The sequence below is a fragment of the Piliocolobus tephrosceles genome, chromosome 13, assembly GCF_002776525.5.
Source record: "Piliocolobus tephrosceles isolate RC106 chromosome 13, ASM277652v3, whole genome shotgun sequence".
In the NCBI taxonomy this organism is placed as follows: Eukaryota; Metazoa; Chordata; class Mammalia; order Primates; family Cercopithecidae; genus Piliocolobus; species Piliocolobus tephrosceles.
The window spans coordinates 112,104,101-112,113,483 of NC_045446.1; the positions used below are offsets into that span (position 1 = coordinate 112,104,101).

Sequence of the window (9,383 nt, forward strand, 5' to 3'; positions counted from 1 at the left end):
AGATTATTGGCATAAGCATAGTCATATCGACCCATGGGAACAGTAATAGGCCTACATATATACAGTCAATTGATTTGCACTGAAGGAACCAAGTTATTTCAATGAGGATAGGATAGTGTTTTAAAGCCAAAAGCTTCTAAAACGACTGCTATCCACATGAAAAAAACAAAAACAAAAACAAACAAACAAAAAAAAACTTCAACCTTGACCTTGCATCCTACACAAAAATTACCTTGAAATGGATTACAGCCATGAATTTAAAGATTTATAGAGCTAACTATTCCTTCCTTGGGGTTGCGCTACTGTCCAATGAGTGCTTGGTGAGGGCGCTACTGCTAATGCCTACACAACACACCTACATCAACTAGAGCTTTGCTTCACTTTGGTGCAATTTTTGGAAAAATAAAAACCTGATTTTCCATGACAGTAAAAAAAAGAAAACAATAAATAAAATTTAAAAATAATGTATATATCTAAATCTATAAAATGCCTAAAGTAGAACCTAAGATAAAATCTTCATGATCTTGAGTTAAGCAAAAATTTTTTATATAGGACAAAAAATAATGAACTATAAAAGAAAAAACTGGTAACTTGAAATTTATCAAAATTTAAAACTTCTGCTTTTCAAAAGACACCATAAGAAAATTAGTAGACAAGCTACATGGAAGAAATATTAACAAAACTTATATCTGATAAAGAAATATTTAGAATATATAAAGAACTCTCAAAATTCAGTAAGACAATCCATTAGTAAAAAGTGCAAAATGTTTGAATATACATCTCACTAAAGAAAATATACATGTCAAATAAGCACTGAAAAAGAGGCTTAACATGATTACTCATTAGAGGAATATAAGTTAAAGTCACAATGAAATGCCATTAAACACAGTTAATTATTTATTTATTTGTTTATTTATTTGCGATGGAGTCGCACTCTATCACCCAGGCTAGAGTGCAGTGGCGATCTCAACTCACCACAACCTCTGCCTCCAGGTTCAAGCCATTCTCCTGCCTCAGCTTTGCGAGTAGCTGAGATTACAGGCATGCACCACCATGCCTGGCTAATTTTTGTATGTTTAGTAGAGAAGAGGTTCCGCTATGTTGGCCAGGCTGGTCTCAAACTCCTGACCTCAGGTGAGCCACATGCCTCGGTCTCCCAAAGTGCTGGGGTTACAGGCATAAGCCACCGTCCCCGGCCTACACAGCTAAAATTTAAAAGGCTGACAATACCAAGTAGTGGTAAAGATACAGAGAAATTGGAAGTTTTATGCTTTGCTGGTGAGAATGCAAAATGGCACAGCTGCTTTGGGTAACAGTGTGGCAGTTTCTGATGAAGTTAAACATACACTTACCACATGACCCAGCAGTCCCATTCCTGGGACTGTAGAGAAATGAAAATATATATCCATGTAAAGACCTGCATGCGGCTGGGTGCCGTGGTTCACACCTGTAATCCCAGCACTTTGGGAGGCCGAGGCGGGTGGATTACCTGAGGTCAGGAGTTTGAGAACAGCCTGGCCAACATGGTGAAACCCCATCTCTACTAAAAATACAAAAATTAGCCGGGCGTGGTGGCACAAACCTGTAATCCCAGGTACTTGGGAGGCGGAGGCAGAAGAATTGCTTGAGCCTGGGAGACGGAGGTTGCAGTGAGCAGAGATCATGCCACTGCACTCCAGCCTGGCCGACAGAGTGATTCTGTCTCAAAAAAAAAAAAAAAGAGCTGCATGCAAATGTTTATAGAAACTTTATTCTTAGCAAAAATTGGAAATGACTCAAATGTGCATCAACTAGTGAATTAATAAACAAATTATTGTACATCCCTACAGTGGAATACCACTCAGTAATAAAAAGCAACAAATTACTGATAAATGAAACAACAGGGGCAAATCTCAAAAGCATCAGGCTAAATGAAAGAAACCAGATTTGATTTACATAGCATTATGGAAAAAAGCAAAACTATAGTTGCAAAAATCAGATCATTGACTGAAGATAGGAATTAAAGCAGGATATTTACTGCAAAGGAGAATAAAGGAAGTTTTAAGAATAATGAAAATGACACTGACAGTGGTTTTGTGACTGTACACACTCGTCGAAGCTCATTGAATCAAATCCTTAAGAAGAATTAATTTTGTTTTATGTAAATGATACAATAAAACTGATAGAAAGAAAACTGACTAAAATGACCATGAAATGAACTGAATAAGTTATTTGAACCAATTGTAAACTTAAAAACTGTTAAAGAGCTAATTATTTAACTCTGCAATCACAAAATAAGCACAAGGCTAAGAGCAGTCTCATAATTTTTATAAATTAATGTGATGCAAAGTTTTCTATTGTATATAGACCTGTACACTGGGCATAATCTGTGCATTAATTAAAAATCTTATAACCAATCTGACCTGACCACCTCCTGCTCCAACGGCTGTGGGATCCAAGAACACAGATGCTAAGAACTCAGAGCTAACCCACTCCGAGCTGTATCCATTCTCCTCTTCCCAGACCTGGGCATCAACCCAGGAAAAGTACACAAAGAGGAAAACATAATGAGGAAGGGTTGATTTTATTTCCAGCAGATTCGCTCTCTGATTTCTTTTGGAGAGTGGCTGATCTGACCCCTATTGGTGTGGTTTTTCAACACTGTCTACAAAACTTGGCATATCTCTCAGCAGTCACTTCTCTAGGTCAGAATGGGGGACTATTTTTCTTTAACAGATCATTGACCCAGATTAAAAATCAGTTACAGACCAGACACCAAGTAGGCCTCCTGGTGGAGATGAACCTTGAGCCAGGTTCTGAAGGAAGATTGGAACATGAGTTGGCAGAGAGAAAAGGGAAGGAAATCACCGAAAGCAGGGGACCAACAAGAGCACAGTGAACAGGTCTGCCTGACTGGTTCGATAGAATCTTCTTTTGGAAAGTGCGACAGTATCCCACAGAGTCTACTCACCCATGAAAACCACAGATTTTCTGTGCCTCTTGTCTCCTCCCCTTTCAAACTTTTCAGCGTAGCCAAGCTGCCTTTCCCTCAAATATTTTTGCATTGCACAAAAAAATTACTCCCTTGCAGGATAACATTGAATCATTCAACCTGGCAGGTTTAAATTTGGTCCCAACCTGCCTCTCCACCCAAATTGTTCAATAGCTACTATTTTTTACAAATTCACTGCTCTAGTCAAACTTTTCAATACATCATTTCGGAAAGACGCCAAATAAATGGCCATTTTCATGCTTTTGTTCGTGCACACACCCTTAGGGAGAATGCTTTCTTTCTCATCCAGGCTTTATGCCCTGACCTTCCTTAAAGTACTTAGCAAATTCCTCAGGAAAATTCACTACTCTGGGTATTTAACATCTGCTGTCTCATTCAATCTTCACACCTGTAAGATTTGTACTAATATTATTCTCTAAATGAGAAAACTAAGACAAGTAATTACATAACTTGCTTAAGGACAAGTAGCTACAAAGGTACAGAGTAGCGATTCAATAGAAAATCTTAATTATACCAAAGTCGTGCTATTCTATATAGTAGTGTCTCCACAAGGATACACAGCATATGTGCACTACCTTGTAGTGATGTGTGTGTGTCTGTGGAGATTTACATAGTAAAGAGTCCTTATCTTTATTTGCATTATCTTTGAGTTTTAAGGTTGGCATTTATAAGAATACACAGTCTTCCTAGTATATTGTACAAGAAGATATTGGATACATTTACAAAGTGAAGGTCTTTCTAGAGAAAATTCGTGATTGGTAAAAATGCATATAGATTAAACAGCTATTGCTACAAATGCAATCTTCCAAAGGATTTAGGAAATTATTTTTCAAAACCAAATCCTGGGTTTATATCTACCAAAGACATGTACAAATATGTTTACAACGGATTTCCTTTTAGTAGCTAAAAAGTAGAGATTGTCTAAATATCCATCAGTAATAGAAAAAATAAAAATATAAATTGAGGACACATTTAAAAGATTATTCAACATGATCAAGTGGAATTTATCCCAGGGATGCAAGGAGGGTTCAACATATGCAAAAAATAAAGGTGATACTTTGCATTGTATGGACAAAAGCCACAAAATCATCTCAATAGATTCAGAAAAAGCACAATTAGATAGAATGAATAAGTTCTAGTATTCAATAACACAATAGGGTGACTACAGTTAACAAAAATTTATTGTATATTTCAAAACAGCTAGAAAAGATTTGAAATATTTCCAACACAAGGAAATGAAAAAATATTTGAGTTGATGAGTATCCTAAACACTGTGATTTGATCACATTACACATTGTATACATATATCAAAATATCACATATGCCCAATAAATATGTATCGATTAAAAATAAAAAATAAATATAGAAGGTCTTTTAAATTGTGGGATATTTATACAATGGAACACTACACAGCAAATTTTAAACTACTTATATATGTAACAATAAAAATAAATTTCACAGATATAATATTGAATGGAAGAAATTAGAACTAAAAAGAATAGATAACAGCCATGATAGACTTCCAGGAACAAAATACACCCTCCAATCTTAAACAATTATAAAAATGGTTAGTGATCACTAAGAGAAGATAAATGAATAAAGTGAGCCGTATAATTGCCCAGCTTACTTCCCGATGTGAGTTTCCAAGCTGCAGTTCGCTAAACTGGGGAGACAAAGTTCAGAAATCAGAAACACTGAGGCTGCTAGAATGTATGAGGCAAAATAATAGCGAGGAAGAAGCACCATAGAGAGAAGGTTTCAAAGATCTGCACAGAGGTGTACTAAAGGTTTTGGCTAAGTACTGGTTTGGAATTGTGAGGGAGAAAATTGCCCAAGGCCAATTACAGAATGAACAGAAATCAGTAGGCATAATCATTCTTAAAACAAACATATACTCAGAATAGTTTATTTTTCCAACTAGAGAAAGTGAAAGGACTTCCTATACATGAGGCATTTAGAATCCTCAAAAGGATGTTATTTCAGTACCAGAGTCAAATTAGCTCCGAGGAAAAGATTATTTAGAATCTGCCTAGCAAAACTAAAAATTAGGCCTAAAATATTATCAAACATAGGCCGAGTCATTTGTGCACATCTTAGAGCAAAAGTCTCATCATTAAAGGAATACAACAAAATCCGGCATGCAACAGGGTAAAATTAGTAATGTCTGCATGCAATAAAAAATGACTAGATATGTGTTATATGCCCATGTGTGTTGCAGCATTATTCACAGTACCTAACATGTGGAAGCAACACAAGTGGTCATTGATGGATGAATAGATAAACAAAATGTGAAATATATATATATATAATGGAATACTATTCAGACGTTAAAAGCAAGAAAATTTTAACACATGCTACAACATGGATGAACTTTAAGCATGTTATGCTAATGAAATAAGTCAGTCACGAAAAGACAAATTCCACTTTTACGAGGTATCTAGAGTAGTCGAATTTATAAAAACAGAAAGTAGAGGGTAAATGCCAGCAGGTGGAGTACAAGGGAAATGGGAAATGTTTTTTTAATAACTATGGAGTTTCAGTTTTGAAAGGTGAAAAGAGTTCTAGCAATTATTGCACAATGTGAATATACTTAGCCCTACTCAACTGTATACTTAAAAATTATTAAAATGTACATTTCATGTCATATATATTTTACCATGCCTAAAAATAACCCTTACATGACTAGGTATGCAAAGAAACAGGAAATATACCTATAAACTGGAGAAAAATCAATCAGTAAAAACAGACCCATATGATACCAATGGCAGAATTAGCAAACGATGACATTAAAACAGCTAATATACATATGAATATATGTTTTATATATTACAGGCATTGATTTATAAATATAGATATATTTTTATAATAATTTATATATCATATATAATTTATATTACATACAATACATATCATTATATTATCATTTATATATAATTTATATTTATATAACATATATAATTTATGTAGATCTTATATTATACATTATATAATATATTATAATGGTATTAATAATTAAATTATCATTATTAAATTATTAATCACAATGATTATTGATATTAATATATTATATAAATATATTTATACTAACTTACATATATTTATATGTATATTTATAATATAGTATAAATAAACATATTTATAAGCATATATGTATTTACATATACATATATACATATACATATTTATACTATATTGTGAATATACTTCATATGGTCAAGAAAGTGGAGGAAAACATGGTCATGATGAGTAGAGAAATAGGCATAAAGAGGACTCAAGTTGAACTAAAGTTAAAAATATATATATGTGGGATTAAAAATTTACTGAATGAGTTTAAGAGATTAGACACTGCAGAAGAAAAGATTAGTGAACTTAAAAACATCAATAGAAATTGCTACGAAACAGAAAGGAAAAAGACTGGAAAAATATGAACATTGTATTAGTACACTGAGAAAATATCAGGCAGTCTAAAATATGTGTAATTGGAGTTTTAAAAAAGGACAGGGAGAAGGGAGGAAGAAAGTGAATATAAAAATTACTTTTAAAACTAATGACAAAGTTTTTTCAAATTTGATAGAAGTTATAAAATCACAAATTTAAAAATCTTAAAATATTTTTAAAGTAGAAGAAACAAAGAAAACCACACCAAGACATGTCATAATCCAACTGTTGAAAACCAGTGCAAAAGAGAAAAATCTTAAAGTCAGCCAGAGTAAAAAGATGTATTACAAATACAGGAACAAAGATAAAATAATTGACAACAGACCTTACCAGAAATCATGCAGATGAGAAGATAATGGAGAGGCATCTTTAATGCACTGAAGGAAAAGAACTGTCTCCATACCCAATAAAAATATCTTTCATAAATGACAGCAAAATAAAAACTTCCTCAGACAAACAAAGATTGTCTGAAGTTAATTCATTCATTGCTGAATTAATTCATCAGCCGCAGACCTGCACTACAAGAACGGAATTTCTTGCACAAAAGAAAAACCATACCAGGTTGAAATTTGACTCTACATGAAGGAATGGAGGTCACTAAAATTAATTAGGTATATCTGTCAATATAAAAGACACTCTAAAACATCATTTCAAACATTTCTTTATAAAATAATCGACTCTAAAATAAAAAGAATGACAATGTGTGAGGGGGTTTATAGCATTTGCAGAAGTAAAATGTATTACATCAACAGCACAAAGGACAGAAGAAAAAATGGAAGTATATTGTTTTAAGAATCTTACATTCTACATGAAGTACTTTAATATTATTTAAAATCCTACTCAATAAATTAAAGATTAAGTTAAGGCAAATCTTAGAAAACCTCTGGAAAAAAAAGCATAGCTAATAAGCCAATAATAAAGACAGAATGTAAAATGGAACCACAAAAAAAATTAATCAAAAAACAAGTCAGTATAAGAGGGGAAAAGTACCAAAGAATAAAAGGATCAACAGAAAACAAAAGGCATAGAAGGGGCTTCAAGATAGCTAACTATTAGGATTTTGTGCTTGCATCCTCCACTTAGAAGAACCAAAATAATGTGTAAACAATCATCCTTCAAATACATTATCCAAGTGAGAACTCTGGAATTCAACAGAAAAAGTGACTGAAAACACCAAAAGCAAGGAAGGAGAAAGAAGAGAGGCAGCCTGCTTGGCCAGGATTGGCAGGAGCCAGAGTAACTTTCCAACAAAAAGGATAGTTGAGAGGCTTCTAGCAGCCCACTTCACCATGGATTCACGCATTCTTGGCCATGGAAGAGCAACTTAACATTCCTAACTTCTGAAACCAACATAGGGAGCTGCTGGGAGATTGTGGGAGAGAACTACTCCAGAAACGGAGCTTGCATGGGATTCCACACCCTTTCTGAGACCTAAGGAGCTACAGAAAGGCATCATTTTCAAACCTAGCCTTTGGCAGAATGCATGCTGTCCTGCTGCCCAGCCATGCTTGCCGGAGCATTAGGGAAACATGGACTGCTGCTGCTGGGACTGAGGTGCAAGCTGGGAGCACTCCCACAGCTAGGCCCAAGAAGTAAGCAAGGCGTGGGCTGCAGCTGTCAGTATTGGGAAGCGTGTACCGCCAGGACTGAGACAGGGCTGTGGCACGAGCTAGGCATGGGCTACAGCCACCAGGGGTAAGGGGCAAGTGCCACTGCAGTTGGGGCATGACAGGGACATGCATTGCCCAACCACTGACCCAGTCTGTGGCCACCAATACCAGCCCCAACCTCTCCAGCTGGAGGGCCTCAGCACAGCTGCCACCACACTTCACACAGGCACTCTGCCTGGGCCTGAATATTGCCCTACTCCCTCTCACCATGGCTGGTGCCTGCTGTTATTGGGGAACCTGAGCACAAGCCCACCCAGCTGGTTTGTTTCTCTTCCCTGAGATAGAGCACATAATCCGTGATCCTTGGGTTTGCCCAACTCAATTCACCACGTTAGGTTCCCGAACACTCTCCTAGCAACCTGAAGTTAGGCCTAAACTCCTACCCACTACCACCTCAGCTGGCACTTACCAGTTAGTGCCACCTGCAGGCCTGGAGATTGCCATCAACACACACTGCTCGGGACCCAGAGAATTGTCCCACCACTGCTGCTGTCATAGCCCATGCCACACTGGCTGCCTAGGAACCCAAGAACCTGCCCATCTGCCTGGATCACTCCTGCTACTATTAGAATCTGAGCAAGTCACCCGGAGGCCCATGAATTGGCTGGCCAGTAACCATGAACACTGATGCCAGTGTACATCATTCTGGGGCAAAAAGATAGGCATTCTCAACCCACCACTGTCACCACTGGGGCCTGAAGACTAACCCACATTGCCTCCCAGTCCCCAGCACTTTACTACAGTTTTCACTAATAACTGCACCCGAACTCACTGAGGAAATCACAGATACCCATAACACCACCTACAGCCAAAGAAATCATACAGAAGCTGTACTACTGCATGCACCCAGAATCAAAGCCAAAATGCTCTACCCAGCCAACACCCAAAATACATCTTCAGGGAAAAGTTGTCTCCTACAAAAGTAAATTCAAAAATAGAAGGAAGTGACTGCTACACCAAATACATAGATATCATCATAAGAACATAGGAAACATGAAAAAGCAAGGAAATATACCTCCAAAGGAACACAATAACTTTCCAGCAATAGATCTTAATAAACAAAATTTTCAAAATCCCGATTAAAGAATTCAAGACATTGATTTTAAAGAAGTTCAGCGAGATGCAAGATAATTCTGAAAAAAATACAAATAAATCAGAACAACAATTCAGGATATGAATGAGAAATTTAATAAAGAGATAGTTTTTTTTTAAGAACTTAATGGAAATTCTGGAAGTATTCTTGAAGGAAGTGCAAAATACATTTGGAAGCTCAACAACAAACT

The 9,383-nt window shown here is 36.1% G+C and overlaps 1 non-coding gene across 1 annotated transcript; it reads left to right on the plus strand.

The window, feature by feature from the left end:
• Positions 1-276: 276 nt before the first annotated feature.
• LOC111540382 lies at positions 277-402 on the plus strand. Its single transcript, XR_002730966.1, has one exon. It is a non-coding gene; the product is annotated as a U4atac minor spliceosomal RNA (small nuclear RNA).
• The last annotated feature ends 8,981 nt before the right edge of the window (positions 403-9,383 follow it).